Source organism: Mauremys reevesii, linkage group 23 (genome assembly GCF_016161935.1).
Source record: "Mauremys reevesii isolate NIE-2019 linkage group 23, ASM1616193v1, whole genome shotgun sequence".
Classification (NCBI taxonomy): Eukaryota; Metazoa; Chordata; order Testudines; family Geoemydidae; genus Mauremys; species Mauremys reevesii.
Window position 1 is genome coordinate 4,390,348 of NC_052645.1, and position 20,831 is coordinate 4,411,178.

The 20,831-nt window shown below is 57.9% G+C and overlaps 1 long non-coding RNA gene across 1 annotated transcript; it reads left to right on the plus strand.

Annotated features, from left to right (window-relative positions):
- Nucleotides 1-12,237: 12,237 nt before the first annotated feature.
- Nucleotides 12,238-14,099, plus strand: LOC120389089. Its single transcript, XR_005590759.1, has 3 exons — nucleotides 12,238-12,294; nucleotides 13,290-13,385; nucleotides 13,972-14,099. It is a non-coding gene; the product is annotated as an uncharacterized LOC120389089 (long non-coding RNA).
- Nucleotides 14,100-20,831: the final 6,732 nt, after the last annotated feature.

Sequence of the window (20,831 nt, forward strand, 5' to 3'; positions counted from 1 at the left end):
AATGACTGTGGATCTGCTATTCCATATTTAACGGCCTTTCCCGTTCCTCCAGAAAAGCTATTAGGGGGCAGATCTGATGGAGTTATGGCACCAGCTGAGGGGTTGCCTCTTCTTGCTAGCAGGAGATTTGGGGCATGATTTTCCACACTTACACTGTTGAAGATCAGTATTAACTCAGTGGAGTTGCATCAGTCTGACTGAGCGGAAAGTTGACCCATGCAGATGAGCTGTTTCTTAATGAGATAGTGGGGGGGGGGGGAGAAAAGGGGAAACTGAAAGGCGAGATAGTAATATGTAAGCAGAACAGCAAGAGATGAGTGTCAATCTCTGTCACGGAGTGTCGGGGAGTCAAGGCCCTGCACCCCCACCATGACTCTCAGCCAGCCGGTAAAGCAGGTTTATTTAGACGACAGGAACACATTCCAAGACAGGGTTTGGAGGCACAGACAACAGGATCCTCCCCAGTTAGATCCAACTTGGGGTCCCAGGAGCACCACTGCCCCCTTCGGGGGTCAGAGCCCTATCTGTGCTTCCCTCCATTCCCCAGCCAGCTCCTGAAAACCCCCTCACTCCCCAGCGTCTCCTCCCCCAGGCCTTTGTTCAGCTTCCCAAGCAGAGGAGTCACCTGGCCTCTAACCCCTTCCTGGGTTCTCACATTACATGCTCAGGCATCTTCCCTCAAGGCCAGTCTCCCATCTCCCAGTGCAGACCTTTCTCCCAGGCCAAAACCCCCCACGCAGCATTCACAGACCACAGTGAGCAGGGGCGGCTCTAGGAATGCGGCCGCCCCAAGCAGGGCGGTGCGCCGTAGGGGGCGTGCTACCGGTCGCCGGTACCCTGACTTCGGGGGACCTCTTGCAGACGTGCCTGCAGAGGGTCCGGTGGTCCCGCGGCTCGGGTGGAGCTTCCACAGGCATACCTGCGGGAGGTCCACCGGAGCCACGAGACTAGCGCACCTCCGCAGTCATGCCTGTGGGAGGTCCGCTGGTCCCGCGCCTCCGGTGGACCTCCCGCAGGCATGACCGCGGAAGTTCCGCCGGAGCCGCCTGCCGCCCTGCCGGGAAAATGCGCACTGGGGTCTGGAGCCGGCCCTGACAGTAAGAACAGTCCCAGTGCGTCACACTCTCATTTTCTGTCTCTGAGTGACCTTGGAACCAAGCGCCCTGCTCTTGGCTCTTATCGTCCCAGGCTTGATGTGACCTTCCTGCTTCTTATTCTGTCAGTCACCATTTCTTTCCCCTTTCCTCTTGTCCTATTTTAAGGAGGAAATCCCTTACGCAAATAGGAGGAGGAAGCAATTGCCCTGAATGGGGAATGAAATTTACCAGGCAACCACAGAGATAGATTCTGGTCTCATTTACACTAATGTCCCAACATTGGCATCCATCGAGTTACTCCTGTTTTACACCAAACATGAGATCAGAATCAGGCCCTTTGCCTCCCCTGACACTGTTCTTCCATGATTGGCCCTGCACCTTATCTTGGGATGGGGCAAGGTGGGTCAGTCCGAGAGAAAAACCAGAGGGCCCAATTCATTACCTCACCTGCACCCATGCAAAAGGGGTGGAAATTGCTCCCAAATCAGAGTGGTAGGGTTTTTTTTCCATTTTTAAAAGCCCTCCCATTGGCTCTTTTGATCAGAGGCCCAACTCCTTTCTTTTACCTATGCAGGAGGCTTTTAACCCTTTACAGGTAAAACAAGCAGAGTACAGCCACCAAGAGGGACTTTATAGCTAACTGGCTGGCTGGGTGTCCACAAAAGGGAGCTACGCCCGCCCCCCCATTTATCACAGCAGCCAACAGGGAAGTGGGAGGGAGGCACTCCTAGGCCTGGCCTACACTGCGGGGGGGGATCGATGTAAGATACACAACTTCAGCTAGGGGAATAGCTTGCCTGAAGTCGAAGTCTCTTATTTCGACTTACCTCCCGTCCTCGCAGCGTGGGATCGACGGCCGCGGCTCCCCCTGTCGACCCCGCTACCGCCGCTTGCCCTGGTGGAGTTCTGGGGTTGATGGGAGCGCGTTCGAGGATCGATATATCGCGTCTAGATGGAAAGCGATCTATTGATCCCTGATAAACCGATCGCTACCCGTAGACAGGCGGCTAAGATGGGGCTGTTGGGGATGAGTTTGAGGTCTGTGGCAGGGAATGGTGGCTGTGGGGCATGTGTTTGAGCGCTGCTGAAGGGAGAAGGCGGCTGTGATTGAGCTATGGGGGATGGGTTTGAGCGGTGTGGTAGGTAATGGGGGCTGTGGGGGATGGGTTTGAGGGCTGTGGCAGGAATGGGGGCTGTGGGGATGGGTGTGAGTGGTGTCACAGGAATGGGGGTTGTGGGGGATGGGTTTGAGGGTTGTGTCAGGGAATGGGGTCCTGTGGGGAATAGGTTTGAGGTCTGTGGCAGGGAATGGGGGGCTGTGGAGTCGGGTTTGAGAGCTGTGGAAGGGAATGGCGGGCTGCGGGGGATGGGTTTGAGCCCTGTGGCAGGGAATGGGGTGCGGTATGGGAGGGGTTTGAGCGCTGTGGCAGGAATGGGGGCAGTGATTGGACAGTGGGGATGGGTTTGAGCGCTGTGGTAGGGATCGAGGCGGCTAAGATGGGGCTGTGTGGGATGGGTTTCAGCTCTCTGGCAGGAACGGTGGGCTGAGGAAGGAATGGGGGCAGTGGGGATGGGTTTGAGCGCTGTGGTAGGGAATGGGGGCTGTGGGGGATGGGTTTGAGCGCTGTGATAGGGAATGGGGGACTGTGGGGGATGGGTTTGAGCGCTGTGGCAGGGAATGGGGGGCTGTGTGGGATGGGTTTGAGGTCTGTGGCAGGGAATGGGGTCCTGTGGGAGATGGGTTTGAGCGCTGTGGCAGGGAATGAGGCGGCTGTGATGTGGCTGTGGGGGATGGGTTTCTGGGCTGTGGCATGAATCTTGGTGGCTGTTATGAGGCTGAGGGGGATGGGTTTCTGGGCTGTAGAAGGAATGGGGGGCTGTGGGGGATGGGTTTGAGAGCTGTGGCCAGGGAATGAGGCGGCTGTGATGTGGCTGTGGGCGCTGGGTGTCTGGGCGGTGGACGGGAAGGGGGGGCTAAGTGGGAGGGGTTTATTCTCTGCGGCATGAATCTTGGTGGCTGTGATGGGGCTGAGGGGGATGGATTTGAGCATTGTGGCAGGGATTGGGGGCTGTGGGGATGGGTTTGAGGGCTGTGGCAGGGAATGGGGGCTGTGGGGATGGGTGTGAGTGGTGTCACAGGGACTGGGGGTTGTGGGGGATGGGTTTGAGGGTTGTGTCAGGAATGGGGGCTGGGGGGGATGGGGGGGAGGGGTGCGGCACGGAACGAGGTGATTGTGATGGTTCTGTGGGGGATGGGTTTGAGCACGGTGGCACGGAATGAGTTGGCCGTGATGGGGCTGTGCTGGATGGGTTTCAGCACTTTGGCAGGGTATGGGGGGCTGTGGGTGATGGGTTTGACCGGTGTGGAAGGGAATCGGGGGCTGTGGGGGATGGGCTTGAGGGCTGTGGCAGGGAATGAAGCGCTTGTTATGGGTCTGTGGGTAATCGGTTTGAGCATTGTGGAAGGGAATGGCGGGATATGCGGGATGGGTTTGAGCGCTGTCACAGGGAATGGGGGTTGTGGGGGATGGGTTTGAGGCTTGTGGCAGGGAATGGGGTCCTGTTGGGGATAGGTTTGAGGTCTGTGGCAGGGAATGGGGGGCTGTGGGGGATGGGTTTGAGCGCTGTGGCAGGGAATGAGGCGGCTGTAATGCGGCTGTGGGGGAAGGGTTTCTGGTCTGTGGAAGGGAATGGGGGCTGTGGGGATGGGTTTGAGCACTGTGGCAGGGTATGAGTTGGCGGTGATGGGGCTGTGGGTGATGCGGGCTGTGGAAGGGAATCGGGGGCTGTGGGGATGGGTTTGTGCGCGGCATGAATCTTGGTGGCTGTGATGGGGCTGAGGGGATGGATTTGAGTGCTGTGGCAGAGAATGGGGGCTGTGAAGGGGCTGAGGGGGATGGGTTTCAGGTCTGTGGCAGGGAATGGCGGGCTGTGGGGGATGGGTTTGTGCGCTTTGGCAGAGTATGGGTGGCTGTGGGGGATGGGTTTGAGTGCTGTGGCAGGGAACGAGGCGGCTGTGAAGGGGCTGAGGGGGATGGGTTTCAGGTCTGTGGCAGGGAATGGCGGGATGGGTTTGAGCGCTGTCACAGGGAATGGGGGTTGTGGGGATGGGTTTGAGGTTGTGTCAGGAATGGGGTCCTGTGGGGTATAGGTTTGAGGTCTGTGGCAGGGTATGGGGGGCTGTGGAGTCGGGTTTGAGAGCTGTGATAGGGAATGGGGGACTGTGGGGGATGGGTTTGAGCACTGTGGCAGGGAACGAGGCGGCTGTGATGGGGCTGTGGGTGATGGGTTTGGGCGCTGTGGCAGGGAATGGGGGGCTGTGGAGTTGGGTTTGAGCGCTGTGGCAGGGAATGTGGGGCTGTGGGAGATTGGTTTGAGCGCTGTCGCAGGGAATGTGGGGCTGTGGGGGATGGGTTTGGAGGTTATGGAGGGGTCAGTGGCTGTGGTGGAGCACACTGGGTCAGCGCATTCAGCTGCTAACCCAAAGGATGGTGATTTGAGCCCACCCAGGGACGGTACTTACCCTATACTACCTCCTTGGACCCTCAAAGGAACCCTTTTGCCGCTTCAGAGCTGTCCCTGCTGGCCTTAGTGTGTTCAGCTTGTGGCCCGAAAAGTGCGCTGGCTGCGACACGAATATCCATCTCCCAGCAGACACGCCGGGGGCTCGGGCTTAATCCTCTCATGTGGCCTTCCTGGCCTCTGGCTAGCTGTGATGACGAGAGGGGGATGTTGTCCCCCTTCCTCTGGCTCTCCTGGCGGGCAGAGCCTAGTGCTACTACCTTGGCATGTCAGCTGGGGAGCAGAGCTCTTACCTCTGCTAATCAGGGGTTAGCTCCACAGCCAGTGAGGGGATGAGGTAGGGCTCAGTTACTAATTTTGGGCCTGGGATTGCCCACTTTACAGGCTCAAATTTGGGGGGGAGGCTTTGTTCCCCCCCAATCAAGCACACCTTAAAGTAGGGAAATGTCCCTCACCTACTTATAATTGCACCCTAAATAACCTCTGGGATACTTTATTTTTGTTCTCAGAAGGTGCGCGTTTATTCTTCTTACCTCATAAGGGCTGCAAGCAGTCCAAGGGTGGCCGCACGCTGAGGAGGCCCTGCACCCCCACCATCACTCTCAGCCAGCCGGTAAAGCAGGTTTATTTAGACGACAGGAACACAGTCCAAGTCAGGTTTTGGAGGCACAGACAACAGGATCCTCCCCAATTAGATCCATCTTGGGGTCCCAGGAGCACCACTGCCCCCTTGGGGGGTCAGAGCCCTATCTGTGCTTCCCTCCATTCCCCAGCCAGCTCCTGAAAACCCCCTCATTCCCGAGCGTCTCCTCCCCCAGGCCTTTGTTCAGCTTCCCAAGCAGAGGAGTCACCTGGCCTCTAACCCCTTCCTGGGTTCTCACATTACATGCTCAGGCATCTTCCCTCAAGGCCAGTCTCCCATCTCCCAGTGCAGACCTTTCTCCCAGGCCAACACCCCCCACGCAGCATTCACAGACCACAGTGAGCAGGGGCGGCTCTAGGAATGCGGCCACCCCAAGCAGGGCGGTGCACCGCAGGAAGCGCGCTACCGGTCAATGGTCCCCTGACTTCAGGGGACCTCTTGCAGACGTGCCTGTGGAGGGTCCGGTGGTCCCGCGGCTCGGGTGGAGCTTCCACAGGCATACCTGCGGGAGGTCCACCCGAGCCGCGGGACCAGCGGACCCTCCGCAGTCATGCCTGCGGGAGGTCCACCGGAGCCACGACACTAGCGCACCTCCGCAGTCATGCCTGCGGGAGGTTCGCTGGTCCCGCGCCTCCGGTGGACCTCCCGCAGGCATGACCGCGGAAGGTCCGCCGGAGCCGCCTGCCGCCCTGCCGGGAAAATGCGCACTGGGGTCTGGAGCTGGCCCTGACAGTAAGAACAGTCCCAGTGCGTCACACTCTCATTTTCTGTCTCTGAGTGACCTTGGCAACAAGCGCCCTGCTCTTCGCTGACCTTGGCTCTTATCATCCCAGGCTTGATGTGACCTTCCTGCTTCTTATTCTGTCAGTCACCATTTCTTTCCCCTTTCCTTTTGTCCTATTTTAAGGAGGAAATCCCTTACGCAAATAGGAGGAGGAAGCAATTGCCCTGAATGGGGAATGAAATTTACCAGGCAACCACAGAGATAGATTCTGGTCTCATTTACACTAATGTCCCAACTTTGGCATCCATCGAGTTACTCCTGTTTTACACCAAACATGAGATCAGAATCAGGCCCTTTGCCTCCCCTGACACTGTTCTTCCATGATTGGCCCTGCACCTTATCTTGGGATGGGGCAAGGTGGGTCAGTCCGAGAGAAAAACCAGAGGGCCCAATTCATTACCTCACCTGCACCCATTCAAAAGGGGTGGAAATTGCTCCCAAATCAGAGTGGTAGGGTTTTTTTTTCCATTTTTAAAAAGCCCTCCCATTGGCTCTTTTGATCAGAGGCCCAACTCCCTTTCTTTTACCTATGCAGGGAGGCTTTTTTAACCCTTTACAGGTAAAACAAGCAGAGTACAGCCACCAAGAGGGACTTTATAGCTAACTGGCTGGCTGGGTGTCCACAAAAGGGAGCTACGCCCGCCCCCCCATTTATCACAGCAGCCAACAGGGAAGTGGGAGGGAGGCACTCCTAGGCCTGGCCTACACTGGGGCGGGGGGGGATCGATGTAAGATACACAACTTCAGCTAGGGGAATAGCTTGCCTGAAGTCAAAGTCTCTTATTTCGACTTACCTCCCATCCTCGCAGCGTGGGATCGACGGCCGCGGCTCCCCCTGTCAACCCCGCTAACGCCGCTCGCCCTGGTGGAGTTCTGGGGTTGATGGGAGCGAGTTCGGGGATCGATATATCGCGTCTAGATGGAAAGCGATCTATCGATCCCTGATAAACCGATCGCTACCCATAGACATACCCTTAGAGCCGGCATGTCCCCTCTGTTTCTCCCTTGCTGCTTGGGCAGAAGCGGAAAGGGGGCAAAAGATGCCCAGCTGAAGGGTTTTGCGCTCGGCCTTGAGGATTAAGCCCGAGACCCCGGCATGGCTGCTGGGAGATGGATTTTCGTGTCGCAGCCAGCGCACTCTTCGGGCCACAAGCTGAACACACTGAGGCCAGCAGGGACAGCTCTGAAGCAGCAAAAGGATTCCTTTGAGGGTCCAAGGAGGTAGTAGGGTCAGTACCATCCCTGGGTGGGCTCAAATCACCATCCTTTGGGTTAACAGCTGAATGCGCTGACCCAGTGTGCTCCACCACAGCCACTGACCCCTCCATAACCTCCAAACCCATCCCCTACAGCCCCCCATTCCCTGCCACAGCGCTCAAACCCATCCCCCACAGCCCCAGATTCCCTGCCACGGCGCTCAAACCCATCCCCCACAGCCCCACATTCCGTGCCACAGTGCTCAAACCCATCCCCCACAGCCCCACATTCCCTGCGACAGCGCTCAAACCCATCCCCCACAGCCCCCCATTCCCTGCCACAGTGCTCAAACCCGACTCCACAGCCCCCCATTCCCTGCCACAGCACTCAAACCCATCCCCCACAGCCCCACATTCCCTGCCACAGCGCTCAAACCCATCCCCCACAGCCCCCCATTCCCTGCCACAGCGCTCAAACCCGACTCCACAGCCCCCCATTCCCTGCCACAGCGCTCAAACCCATCACCCACAGCCCCATCACAGCCGCCTCGTTCCCTGCCACAGCACTCAAACCCATCCCCCACAGCCACACATTCCCTGCCACAGAGGTCAAACCGGGCCCCCACAGCCCACCATTCCCTGCCACAGAGGTCAAACCGGGCCCCCAAAGCCCACCATTCCCTGCCACAGCACTCAAACCCGGCCCCCACAGCCCCCCATCCTCTGCCACAGCCCTCAATCCCATCCCCCACTGCCCCAATCACTGCCCCCCATTCCCTGCCACAGCGCTCAAACCCGACCCCCACAGCCCAATCACAGCCCCCATTCCTAGCACAGCGCTCAAACCCATCCCCACAGTCCCCATTCCCTGCCACAGTGCTCAAACCCATCCCTCACAGCCCCCCATTCCCTGCCACAGCTCTCAAACCCGACTCCACAGCCCCCCATTCCCTGCCACAACCCTCAAACCCATCCCCCACAAACCCCATTCCCTGTGACAGCGCTCAAACCTATCCCGCACATCCCGACATTCCCTTCCACAATGCTCAAACCGATTACCCACAGACCCATAACAAGCGTATCATTCCCTGCCACAGCCCTCAAATCCATCCCCCACAGCCCCCGATTTCCTTCCACACCGGTGAAACCCATCCCCCACAGACCCCATTCCCTGCCACAGCCCTCAAACCCATCCCCCACAGCCCCCATTCCCTACCACACCGCTCAAACCCATCCCCCACAGCTCAATCACAGCCGCCTTCTCCCTTCAACAGCGCTCAAACCCATGCCCCACAGCCACCATTCCCTGCCAAAGCCCTCAAACCTATCCCCCAGAGCCCCCCATTCCAATCCACAGTGCTCAAAACCGTCCCCAACAGCATCCCATTCCATTCCGGACCGCTCAAACCCATCCCACACATCCCCATCACAGACCCCCATTCCCTGCCAAGACGCTTAAACCCAGTCCACACAGCCCCAACCCTGCCACAGCCCACAAACCCATCCCCCACAGCCACCATTCCCTGCCACAGCACCCAAACCCATCCCCCACAGCCCCCATTCCCTTCCACAGCGCTAAAACCCATCCCCACAGCCTCCCATTCCCTGCCACAGCACTCGAACCCTTCCCCCACCTCCGCCCACTCCCTGCCACAGCACTGAAAACCACCCCCACAGCCCCGCATTCCCGGCCATAGCCCTCCAACCCATCCCCCACAGCCCCATCACAGCCGCCTCGTTCCATCCCACAACCTCAAACACATACCCCACAACCCCCATTCCCTGCCACAGACCTCAAACCCATCCCCCACAGGACCTCATTCCCTGCCACAGGGCTCAAACCCATCCCGCACATCCCGCCATTCCCTTCCACAATGCTCAAACCGATTACCCACAGACCCATAACAAGCGCATCATTCCCTGCCAAAGCCCTCAAACCCATCCCCTACAGCCCCCGATTCGCTGCCACAGCGCTCAAACCCATCCCCCACAGTCCTCATTCCCAGCGTTCAAACCCATCCCCCACAGCCCCATCACAGTCGCCTTGATCCCTGCCACCGTCCTCAAACCCATCCCCCACAGACCCATCACAACCTCGTTCTGTGCCGCACCACTCACACCCATCCCCCACAGCCCCCATTCCCTGCCACAGCACTTGAACCCTTCCCCTAGTGCCTCATCACAGCCGTCTCGTTCCTTCTCACAGCGCTCAAACCCATCCTCCACAGCCTCCCATTCCCTTACTCAGCCCTCAAACCCGAACCCCACAACCCCATCATAGCCGCCTCGTTCCCTGCTACAGCGCTCAAACCCATCCACCACAGCCCCCCATTTCGTGCCAGAGCTCTCAAACCCAACCCCCACAGCCCCCCATTCTCTACGACAGTCCATAAACCGATCCCCCACAGCCAGATAACCCCATCATAGCCGCCTCATTCTCTGCCACAGCGCTAAAACCCATCTCAACAGCCCCCATTCCCTGCATCAGCGCTTAAACCCACCCCACAGCCCCCCGTTCCCTGCCAGAGAGCTGAAACCCATCCCACACAGCCCCATCACAGCCGCCTCGTACCTTGCCACAGCTCTCAAACCCAACACACACAGCCCCCACTCCTGCCCCAGCACTCAAACCCATCCCCTACAGGCCCCCCCATTCCCTGCACAGCTCTCAAACCCAACCCCACAGACCCATCACAGTCCTCCGTGCCCTACCACAGGGCTGAAACCCATCATCCACAGTCCCACATTCCCTACCAAAGCACTCAAACCCATCCCCCATAGCCCCCATTCCCTACCACAGCACTCAAACCCATCCCCTACAGGCCCCCATTCCCTTCCTCAGCCCTCAAACCCGAACCCCACAACCCCATCATAGCCGCCTCGTGCCCTGCTACAGCCCTCAAACCCATCCCCCACAGACCCCCATTCCCTGCCCCAGCACTCAACCCCATCCCGCACAGCCCCCTATTCCCTGCCACTGTTCTCAAACCCATCCCCCACAGCCCCCATTCCCTTCCTCAGCCCTCAAACCCATCCCCACAACCTCCCATTCCTGCCACAGCGCTCAAACCCATCCCCATAGCCCCATCACAGCCGCCTCGTTCCTGCCACAGCGCTCAAACCCATCCCCACAGCTCCCATTCCCTGCCACAGCCCTCAAACCCATCCCCACAGGCCCCATTCCTGCCACAGCCCTCAAACCCATCCTCAACTGCCCCCATTCCCTGCCACAGCACTCAAACCCATCCCCTACAGGCCCCCCATTCCCTGCACAGCTCTGAAACCCAACCCCACAGCTACACCACAGACCCCCGTGCCCTACCACAGCGCTCAATACCCATCCCCCTCAGCCCCACCACAGCCCCCTGTGCCCTGCCACAGAGCTCAAACCCATTCCCCACAATCTCCCATTCCCTGCCACAGCGCTCAAATCCATCCCCCATAGCCCCATCACAGCCGCCTCGTTCCCTGCCACAGCGCTCAAACCCATCCCCCACAGCTCCCATTCCCTGCCACAGCCCTCAAACCCATCCTCCCATTCCCTGCCACAGCGCTGAAACCCGTCCACCACAGCCCCCTATTCCCTTCCACAGGGCTCTAACCCATCCCCCACAGGCCCCCATTCCCTGCCACAGTTCTCAAATCCGCGTACCTTGCTGGGGCCCTTGATGACCTATACAATTCTCTGCAGAGGTGTAGCAGTGCGGCTGACTGGGTTCAGTACAGCCCAAAAGACCCACAAGTGGGAGGAGGTGGTGAATCCCTCCACAGGTGTAATAAGCGGTAGATTATAGAATCCTCAAACCCTCACTCCCTGGCTTGAGGACACAGTTCAGGGAGTAGAGGGTCCCCAAAACAAATTCCCTGACTAACTAACTAAAGACAAGGCACTCACGAACTCCACAAATGATCTTCAGGGTTGAGGATGACGCTGGACGATTCCAGGGGCTGCTGTCCGCTGGCAGGGATCCTCCTCAGGCAGGAATCAGCCCTGGACTAGCAGTGCTGACCATGTGGGGACTGGTCTCACCAGGGGAGCTGGAGGTGAACCCAGCCTGGCTGGGGAAATTTCTCAGCAAATGTAACAATTGGGAATCATCCGTGGGGAAGGAAAACCCAGCTGAGGGATCTGCGGTCAGGTCCCTAGAGGCCAGTTCTCAGGGGGAACCCTGCTTGCAGGCCTGGGACTCACCAGCCCCCCTCACAGCCAGTTCGGCCCTTGCCCTGGCTGGCTCCAGCCTCTCCTCAAAAATGGCTTCTCCCCTCTCTTCCACTCCCTGGGAGGGGCATCTCCACTCCCTATTGGTTGCTGGGCACACTCTGAGTTTGCCTTGGCTCCTACTCCCTGAGCTGCCAGCAGACAGAGCTCCAGGACTCTAGGTAATCTGCTTGGGGGTTACACCCCTCTTCTGCATGAAGAGCCTGTGCATCCCATAGATCTCGCCCCTGGCTTGCCGGCTGATGTTATTGGCTGGGTGAGATACATAGAGACCCAGCTGCAGCACAAAGTCACCTGCCTTGGGGAAGTCGGAGGAGCGCTGATGGCAGGAAGCGGAGAGGGGAATCCATCAACATTCTCCCTTCAGCTCTCCAGCTGCCCTGGGCCAGAGCTTTTGTCCTCACGGCTGTTCCATCCATGCTACCAAGTCCTTTACACCTGGGGTCTGGGGTGTGTGTGTCAAGGGCGTGTGCCTTGATCCTGACATGCTGTTCATTGATCAGGCGTTTCAGAGTAAATAGACTAGCCCCAAGACTGACCATTGTCCCAGCCTGGAGAGACAATGAGCTTGTGCCCAGCAAGACGTGGGCAGTGTCATGAGTCCCCTTTTCCAATCAGCTATTCTTCCACCCTGAGCACAAAGTCTCAGCCCCATGGAGAGGGGAAGAGGCTCGTTTGTAGAGCACGACGCCTGCCCGCTGACCCTCCCCTGCCTCCTTTTCCCACAGCACATCCATTTCAGGTTCCTCTCCAAAAAAACCCAGGAGAGAGCCAGGGCCATACAGAGCAGTGCTGCCCTGCTCGAATTTGCCACCTCCCTGCCTGGATTTGAGGTAAGTGCCCTTTGACCCCAGCATCCTGCAGTGTCAGGGCTTGAGTCAAGTTCCTCATCCCTTGGCTAATTGGTCCCCCCTGGGTCCGTAAGGGACTGCATTCCATAGGGCAGTGGCTGGCAGATTTGTGCCTGGCCTCAGGGCCCTTGTTATTCTGGAGTAGCTAGGCAGCGAGTGCTCAGCCAGGGGCGAGATCTATGGGCTGCACAGGCTCTTCCTGCAGAAGAACGGTAAGAAACCCCGCTGGGCAATGGGACCCCATGGAAACGAGCCTCTCGGAGATTAGCTCCCGCTGGCCATTGGGACGCCTCTAGAACTAAGGCCTCTCTATTTAGACCCACTGTAGCGGGGCAGAGGAACCCCAATAGAAAGAAGGCCCCCCCTCCTTTGAGACTCCCTCAGCTGGGCAATGGGACCCTACAGAAAGAAGCCCCTCCTCTGAGACCCACCCCACCTTAGATGATGACTCTTGCTCTGCCCCTCTCTGAATTAGGGAGGTGAATGTGAAAGTGCCAGGGAAATTGGCTGCTTTATCTCAGAGCTCAGCTCTGTCCCCCAGTCCAGGGAAATCAGCCCTGACGGGGCAGCTAGCTAGTGAGGGGACAGGAATGGAGCTATTGAGGCATGTGGAGGGACAGAGCCCATCATGAGGGTAGGAGCTGAAGCAGGAACCACAGGAAAGGACACAAAGCTTGTAGGATGTCAGCAGCTGGACCTGACTTCAGTGGGTGGGGGTGGGGGTTCTCATTAGACGCCACAATTAACAGGCACCCACTCCCAGAGCACAATGGCCACAAGGGTCCCATGATTACTGCGATGACTGAAACAAATCCCCCTTCCGGTACTAAACCACCTGGTGGGGACCCTGCGAGTCCATTGGTCCATGGATGCCACGAGGACCCCGGCCAGTGTGTACCCAGCAATGGGAACAGAAGGAAACAGACACTGAAACCGCAATGCCAAATGGCCCAAATGGGTGTGTCCTTCTCCCCCAGGGCTGAACATCAGAGAGGCAAGAGAGCTGTGGTGTCGGGACGGGCTCCAGGACACCGAGCGCCTGGGCTATAGGAACATGGCCAGGATGTGGGGAGGTAAGGACTCTCCACCGGTGCTCAGGTGTGGCGCTGTCTCCCCCCCACCCCTGCAGTGAGCATGTCATGGATACAGGGCAAGAGCCTGCTACTTGTTTCCAGCGGAGTATGTGAGGCTCATGGGAATGTCAGTGAGGTGAGGCATGGGAATGATCCACATCTGAAAGACCCCTAATCTCTAGCAGGTGAGCTGCAGGAGAGATTGCTGCTGGGAGCAGTAGTGTCCTTTCTTGTCTGTATGAGTTGGGTTCCAGAGTGCGCAGACACATTTCCAGCATCTCATGACACCTGCGGTGAATCCTGCTCCAGAAAGAGCTATTCGAGGCCTCAGTGCCTGCAACCTCTTACTTACCAAGGGTGGGGGCTACTTGCTCAATGGGTTGGCTGCACCAGGACTCTTATCCACCTTGTGAGCCACTCGAGGGATTTGGAGCCTGGTTCTGGACAATTGCAAGGGCTCTGGTGCTGTAGGTTTTAGGTCTTGGGTGATAAGTGAATGACCAGAGAGCGCCCCTGTGGGAATCCAAGACAGAGTGTTCCTGTGAGGAGCTTTTCTGTTTCTAACAAAGGGCTTCTGTTCCCCCAGATCTCAGCCGCTCAGCAGAATGTGGGAGAGCCGAGTGCTGATGGGCTAGAGGTGTCCCATGAGTCGCTGTACAGCAGGTGCAGTGTCGGCAGTCACCATGGACCAAACCCTGCGCTCCAGACAACCCAGGCTGTTTCCCTGGATTGCAAAGGAGACTTTAGCTTGGGGAATTGGTTGCTGATGCCTGTGTCCACATCTGGGCTGTTTTAATGAGGCTACATGATGGTACATGAAGAGCGATTCAAGCAAGGGAGAATGACCGTTAGAGAGCAAGGCTGGGCCCTTTGTCGAGCTGCTGCAGTCAAGCATCCACAGCCAGAAGAGAGACGATGGGAAACTTGCTTAGCTGGCTGGTGACAGCAGCAGCTGTCTCATAAAGCTCTGCTCATGCTCTAGACAACAGAGACAGGACAAAGAGCCACACAGTGAGAGCCTTGGTTGCAATTAGCAATAAGAATTTTTTTCAGTGGATTATGCTGGCCGAACAGTTTATTTCCTGTAATGTGCACATCCAGCCTCCCTGGCTGACATAAATGGAAGGTCCATACTTACCCGCCGGGTCAACGCAGAGAATTCGACAAAGCGAACGGCGGTGGCAGAGTCGACGGGGGAGCCGGGGACTTCGATCCCGCGGCGTCAGGACGGGTAAGTCAGTCGAACTAAGGTAGTTCGACTTCAGCTACGCTATTCACGTAGCTGAAGTCGCGTACCTGAGTTTGACCCCCCCTCCAGTGTAGACCAGGCCTCATAGTGTAGAAAAAATTTTGCTGCTGGATATGTATTCTCTCTGCTCGAGATGAACAGAGCTGATGGAGTGCTGTGCTGGAGGAAGGAGAGCACATAAGAACTAATAGGCAGGAAGGAGAAAAGGTGAGAGTACTAAGAAAAAGCAACAGGAGCTGCAGGGAGAGAGAGGGAGAGGAGCACCCCCAGAAGCCTGGACTGATTAACACCAGCTTGTCAGGGAGCTTTCTATTTCCTACTGCTTCCCTGAACCGACTTGAGGCGAACAGGCAGTCAGCTGAAGTAGTAGGAGCCAGTTAGGCCCTTAAGCTGCTGCTATCTTCCCTCACTCAGCCCCTTGCCACCAGCCTGCTTATTCGCCCCCTTCAACTGAGTGTTGAGAGCTGGTACAGAACAGCAGTCATGAGTGAAAGAAGAAAACGCCCCTCTTGGGCAGCATTTAGAAAAAGAAAGAAAGCAAAGGACATTTTTCCATCTAAGCAGGCAGGAGCTCTCCTGAGATACGTAGACACAAATTTTCAGGGTGAGCCTTCCAGCCCCAGTGAGGATGTGAGCTATGAGTCTGGCCAGAAATCTGGCATGTCATGAGAAGGCAGCAAATCACCAGTGAGCATTCCATAGCTGGAAAGAACTTGCGATGAGACAGATGGCTGGTCTGCACCGGGGCGGTGGGGGGCGGTACTCGATCTAAGATACTCAACCACAGCTACGTGAACAATGTAGCTGAAGTTGAAGTATCAGATCGATTTACCTCGGGTACTCACGGCGCGGGATCAACGTCCGCAGCTCCCTATCTTGATTCCGTTACCGCCGCTCGCGCCGAAGGAGTTCCAGTGTAGACAAGCGCGCTTTCGGGGATTGATATATTGCGTCTAGATGAGACGTGATATATTGAGCCCCGAAAAATCGATGGCTACCCGCCGATACGGCGGGTAGTCTGGACGTACCCTAAGCTAAAGGACAAAATAGATGCTCACTGGTGATTTGCTGCCTTCTCATGACATGCCAGTTTTCTGGCCAGACTCACAGCTCACATCCTCACTGGGGCTGGAAGGCTCACCCTGAAAATTTGTGTCTACGTATCTCAGGAGAGCTCCTGCCTGCTTAGAGACCAGTGAGACCAGTCCCCACATGGTCAGCACTGCTAGTCCAAGGCTGATTCCTGCCTGAGGAGGATCCCTGCCAGCGGACAGCAGCCCCTGGAATCGTCCAGCGTCATCCTCAACCCTGAAGATCATTTGTGGAGTTCGTGAGTGCCTTGTCTTTAGTTAGTTAGTCAGGGAATTTGTTTTGGGGACCCTCTACTCCCTGAACTGTGTCCTCAAGCCAGGGAGTGAGGGTTTGAGGATTCTATAATCTACCGCTTATTACACCTGTGGAGGGATTCACCACCTCCTCCCACTTGTGGGTCTTTTGGGCTGTACTGAACCCAGTCAGCCGCACTGCTACACCTCTGCAGAGAATTGTATAGGTCATCAAGGGCTCCAGCAAGGTACGCGGGTTTGAGAACTGTGGCAGGAATGGGGGCCTGTGGGGATGGGTTAGAGCCCTGTGGAAGGGAATAGGGGGCTGGGGGGGATGGGTGTCAGCGCTGTGGCAGGGAATGGGAGGTTGTTCAGGATGGGTTTGAAGCTGCGGCAGGGAATGGGAGCTGTGGGGGATGGGTTTGAGCGCTGTGGCAGGGAACGAGGCGGCTGTGATGGGGCTATGGGGGATGGGTTTGAGCTCTGTGGCAGGGCACAGGGGGCTGTGGTGGGGCTGTGGGGGATGGGTTTGAGCGGTGTGGTAGGGCACGGGGGTCTGTGGTGGGGCTGTGGGGTTGGGTTTGAGAGCTGTGCAGGGAATGGGGGCCTGTAGGGGAGGGGTTTGCGGGCTGGGGCAGGGAACGGGGGCCTGTGGGGGATGGGTTTCAGCGCTGTGGCAGGGAATGGGAGGTTGTGCAGGATGGGTTTGAGTGCTGTGGCAGGGAATGGGGGCCTGTGGGGGATGGGTTTGAGGGCTGTGGCAGGGAATGGGAGCTGTGGGGGATGGGTTTGAGCGCTGTGGCAGGGAACGAGGCGGCTGTGATGGGGCTGTGGGGGTGGGTTTCAGTGCGGGGGCAGGGAATGGGGGCTGTGGGGGATGGGTTTGAGCGCTGTGGCAGGGAATGGGAGGCTGTGCAGGATGGGTTTGCGGGCTGTGGCCGGGATGGGGGGTTGTGGGGGATGGGTTTGAGGGCTGTGGGATGGAACGAGGCGGCTGTGATGGGGCTGTGGGGGATGGGTTTGAGGGCTGTGGCAGGGAATGATGGGCTGTGGGGGTGGGTTTCAGTGCTGTGGCAGGGAGTGGGCAGAGGTGGGGAAGGGTTTGAGAGCTCTGGCAGGGAATGGGGGGCTGTGGGGGATGTGTTTGAGCGCTGTGTAGGGAATGGGGGCTGTGGGGGATGGGTTTGAGTGCTGTGGTAGGGAATGGGGGCTGTGGGGGATGGGTTTGTGGGCTGTGGCAGGGAATTGGGGGCTCTGTGGAATGGGTTTGAGCGTCGTGGCAGGGAATGGGGGTCTGTGATGGGGATGTGTGGGATGGGTTTGAGCGGTCCGGAATGGAATGGGATGCTGTTGGGGACATTTTTGAGCACTGTGGATTGGAATGGGGGGCTCTGGAGGATAGGTTTGAGGGCTTTGGCAGGAAATGGTGTGCTGTGGGGCATGGGTTTGAGCGCTGTTGAAGGGAGAAGGCGGCTGTGATTGAGCTGCGGGGGATGGGTTTGAGCGGTGTGGTAGGGAATGGGGGCTGTGGGGGATGGGTTTGAGGGCTGTGGAAGGAATGGGGGCTGTGGGGATGGGTGTGAGTGGTGCGGCACGGAACGAGGTGGTTGTGATGGTTCTGTGGGGGATGGGTTTGAGCACGGTGGCACGGAACGAGGCGGCTGTGATGGGGCTGTGCGGGATGGGTTTGAGCGCTGTGGCAGGGTATGGGGGGCTGTGGGTGATGGGTTTGACCGGTGTGGAAGGAAATCGGGGGCTGTGGGGGATGGGTTTGAGGGCTGTGGCAGGGAATGATGTGCGGGATGGGTTGTGGGGATGGGTTTGAGCTGTGGGGATGGGTTTGAGCACTGTGGCAGGGAATGGGGGCTGTGGGGATGGGTTTGAGCGCTGTGGAAGGGAATGGCGGGATTGGGGCTGTGGGGATGGGTTTGAGCGCTGTCAGGGAATGGGGTTGTGGGGGATGGGTTTGAGGGTTGTGGCAGGGAATGGGGTCCTGTGGGGGATGGGTTTGAGGTCTGTGGAAGGGAATGGGTCGCAGGTGGGGATGGGTTAGAGCACTGAGGAAGGGAATGGGCGGCTGGCGGGGATGGCTTTGAGCGCTGTGGCAGGAATGGGGGCTGTGATTGGGCTGTGGGGATGGGTTTGAGCGCTGTGGTGGGAATGGGGGCAGTGATTGGGGCTGTGGGGATGGGTTTGAGCGCTGTGGCAGGAATGGGCTGTGGGGATGGGTTTGAGCGCTGTGGCAGGAATGAGGCGGCTGTGATGTGGCTGTGGGCGATGGGTTTTGGGCTGTGGAAGGGAATGGGGCTGTGGGGATGGGTTTGAGCGCTGTGGCAGGGAATGGGGGCAGTGATTGGGGCCGTGGGGATGGGTTTGAGTGCTGTGGCAGGGAATGGGAGGCTGTGGGGGATGGGTTTTAGCGCTGTGGAAGGGATTGGGGGCTCTGGGAATGGATTTAGAGCTGTGGCAGGGAATGTGGGGCTGTGGCGGATGGGTTTGTGGGCTGTGGCAGGGACTAAGAGGGTGTGGGGTGGGTTTGAGTGCTGTGGCAGGGAATGGGGCTGTGGGGATGGGTTTGAGAGCTGTGGCAGGGAATGAGGTGGCTGTGATGAGGCTGTGGGGGATGGGTACAAGGTCTGTGAAATGGAATGGGGGGCTGTGGGGGATCGGTTGTAGTTTTGCAGCAGGGAATGGGGGGCTATGGTGGTCGGGTTTGAGTGCTGTGGCAGGGAATGGGTGGCTGTGGGGATGGGATTGAGGGCTGTGGCAGAGGATGTGGGGCTGTGGGATGGGATTGAGTGCTGTGGCAGGGAATGGTGGGCTTTGGGGGCCCGGTTTGACCTCTGTGGCAGGGAATGGTGGGCTGTGGGGGCCCGGTTTGACCTCTGTGGCAGGGAATGGGTGGCTGTGGGGGATGGGTTTGAGTGCTGTGGCAGGGAACGAGGCGGCTGTGATGGGGCTGTGGGTGATGGGTTTGAGCGCTGTGGCAGGGAAGGGGGGGCTGTGGAGTTGGGTTTGAGCGCTGTGGCAGGAATGTGGGGCTGTGGGGGGGCTGTGGCGGATGGGTTTGAGCGCTGTGGCAGGGAATGTGGGGCTGTGGGGGATGGGTTTCAGCACTGTGGCACGGAATGTGGGGCTGTGGGGGATGGGTTTGAGCACTGTGGCAGGGAATCTGGGGCTATGGGGGATGGGTTTGAGCGCTCTGGCAGGGAATGGGGGGCTGTAGGGGATGGGTTTGGAGGTTATGGAGGGGTCAGTGGCTGTGGTGGAGCACACTGGGTCAGCGCATTCAGCTGTTAACCCAAAGGATGGTGATTTGAGCCCACCCAGGGATGGTACTGACCCTACTACCTCCTTGGACCCTCAAAGGAACCCTTTTGCCGCTTCAGAGCTGTCCCTGCTGGCCTCAGTGTGTTCAGCTTGTGGCCCGAAGAGTGCGCTGGCTGCGACACGAAAATCCATCTCCCAGCAGCCATGCCGGGGGCTCGGGCTTAATCCTCAAGGCCGAGCGCAAAACCCTTCAGCCGGGCATCTTTTGCCCCCTTTCCGCTTCTGCCCAAGCAGCAAGGGAGAAACAGAGGGGACATGCCGGCTCTAAGGGTATGTCTACGGGTAGCGATCGGTTTATCAGGGATCGATAGATCGCTTTCCATCTAGACGCGATATATCGATCCCCGAACGCGCTCCCATCAACCCCAGAACTCCACCAGGGCGAGCGGCGGTAGCGGGGTTGACAGGGGGAGCCGCGGCCGTCGATCCCACGCTGTGAGGACGGGAGGTAAGTCGAAATAAGAGACTTCAACTTCAGGCAAGCTATTCCCCTAGCTGAAGTTGTGTATCTTACATCGATCCCCCCCCCCCCAGTGTAGGCCAGGCCTAGGAGTGCCTCCCTCCCACTTCCCTGTTGGCTGCTGTGATAAATGGGGGGGCGGGCGTAGCTCCCTTTTGTGGACACCCAGCCAGCCAGTTAGCTATAAAGTCCCTCTTGGTGGCTGTACTCTGCTTGTTTTACCTGTAAAGGGTTAAAAAAGCCTCCCTGCATAGGTAAAAGAAAGGGAGTTGGGCCTCTGATCAAAAGAGCCAATGGGAGGGCTTTTTAAAAATGGGAAAAAAAACCTACCAGTCTGATTTGGGAGCAATTTCCACCCCTTTTGCATGGGTGCAGGTGAGGTAATGAATTGGGCCCTCTGGTTTTTCTCTCGGACTGACCCACCTTGCCTCATCCCAAGATAAGGTGCAGGGCCAATCATGGAAGAACAGTGTCAGGGGAGGCAAAGGGCCTGATTCTGATCTCATGTTTGGTGTAAAACAGGAGTAACTCGATGGATGCCAATGTTGGGACATTAGTGTAAATGAGACCAGAATCTATCTCTGTGGTTGCCTGGTAAATTTCATTCCCCATTCAGGGCAATTGCTTCCTCCTCCTATTTGCGTAAGGGATTTCCTCCTTAAAATAGGACAAAAGGAAAGGGGAAAGAAATGGTGACTGACAGAATAAGAAGCAGGAAGGTCACATCAAGCCTGGGACGATAAGAGCCAAGGTCAGCGAAGAGCAGGGCGCTTGGTGCCAAGGTCACTCAGAGACAGAAAATGAGAGTGTGACGCACTGGGACTGTTCTTACTGTCAGGGCCGGCTCCAGACCCCAGTGCGCATTTTCCCAGCAGGGCGGCAGGCGGCTCAGGCGGACCTTGCGCGGTCATGCCTGCGGGAGCTCCACCGGAGGCACGGGACCAGCGGACCTCCCGCAGGCATGACTGCGGAGGTGCGCTAGTCTCGTGGCTCCGGTGGACCTCCACAGGCATGACTGCGAGGCTCCGCGGGTCCCGGGGCTCGGGTGGACCTCCCGCAGGTATGCCTGTGGAAGCTCCACC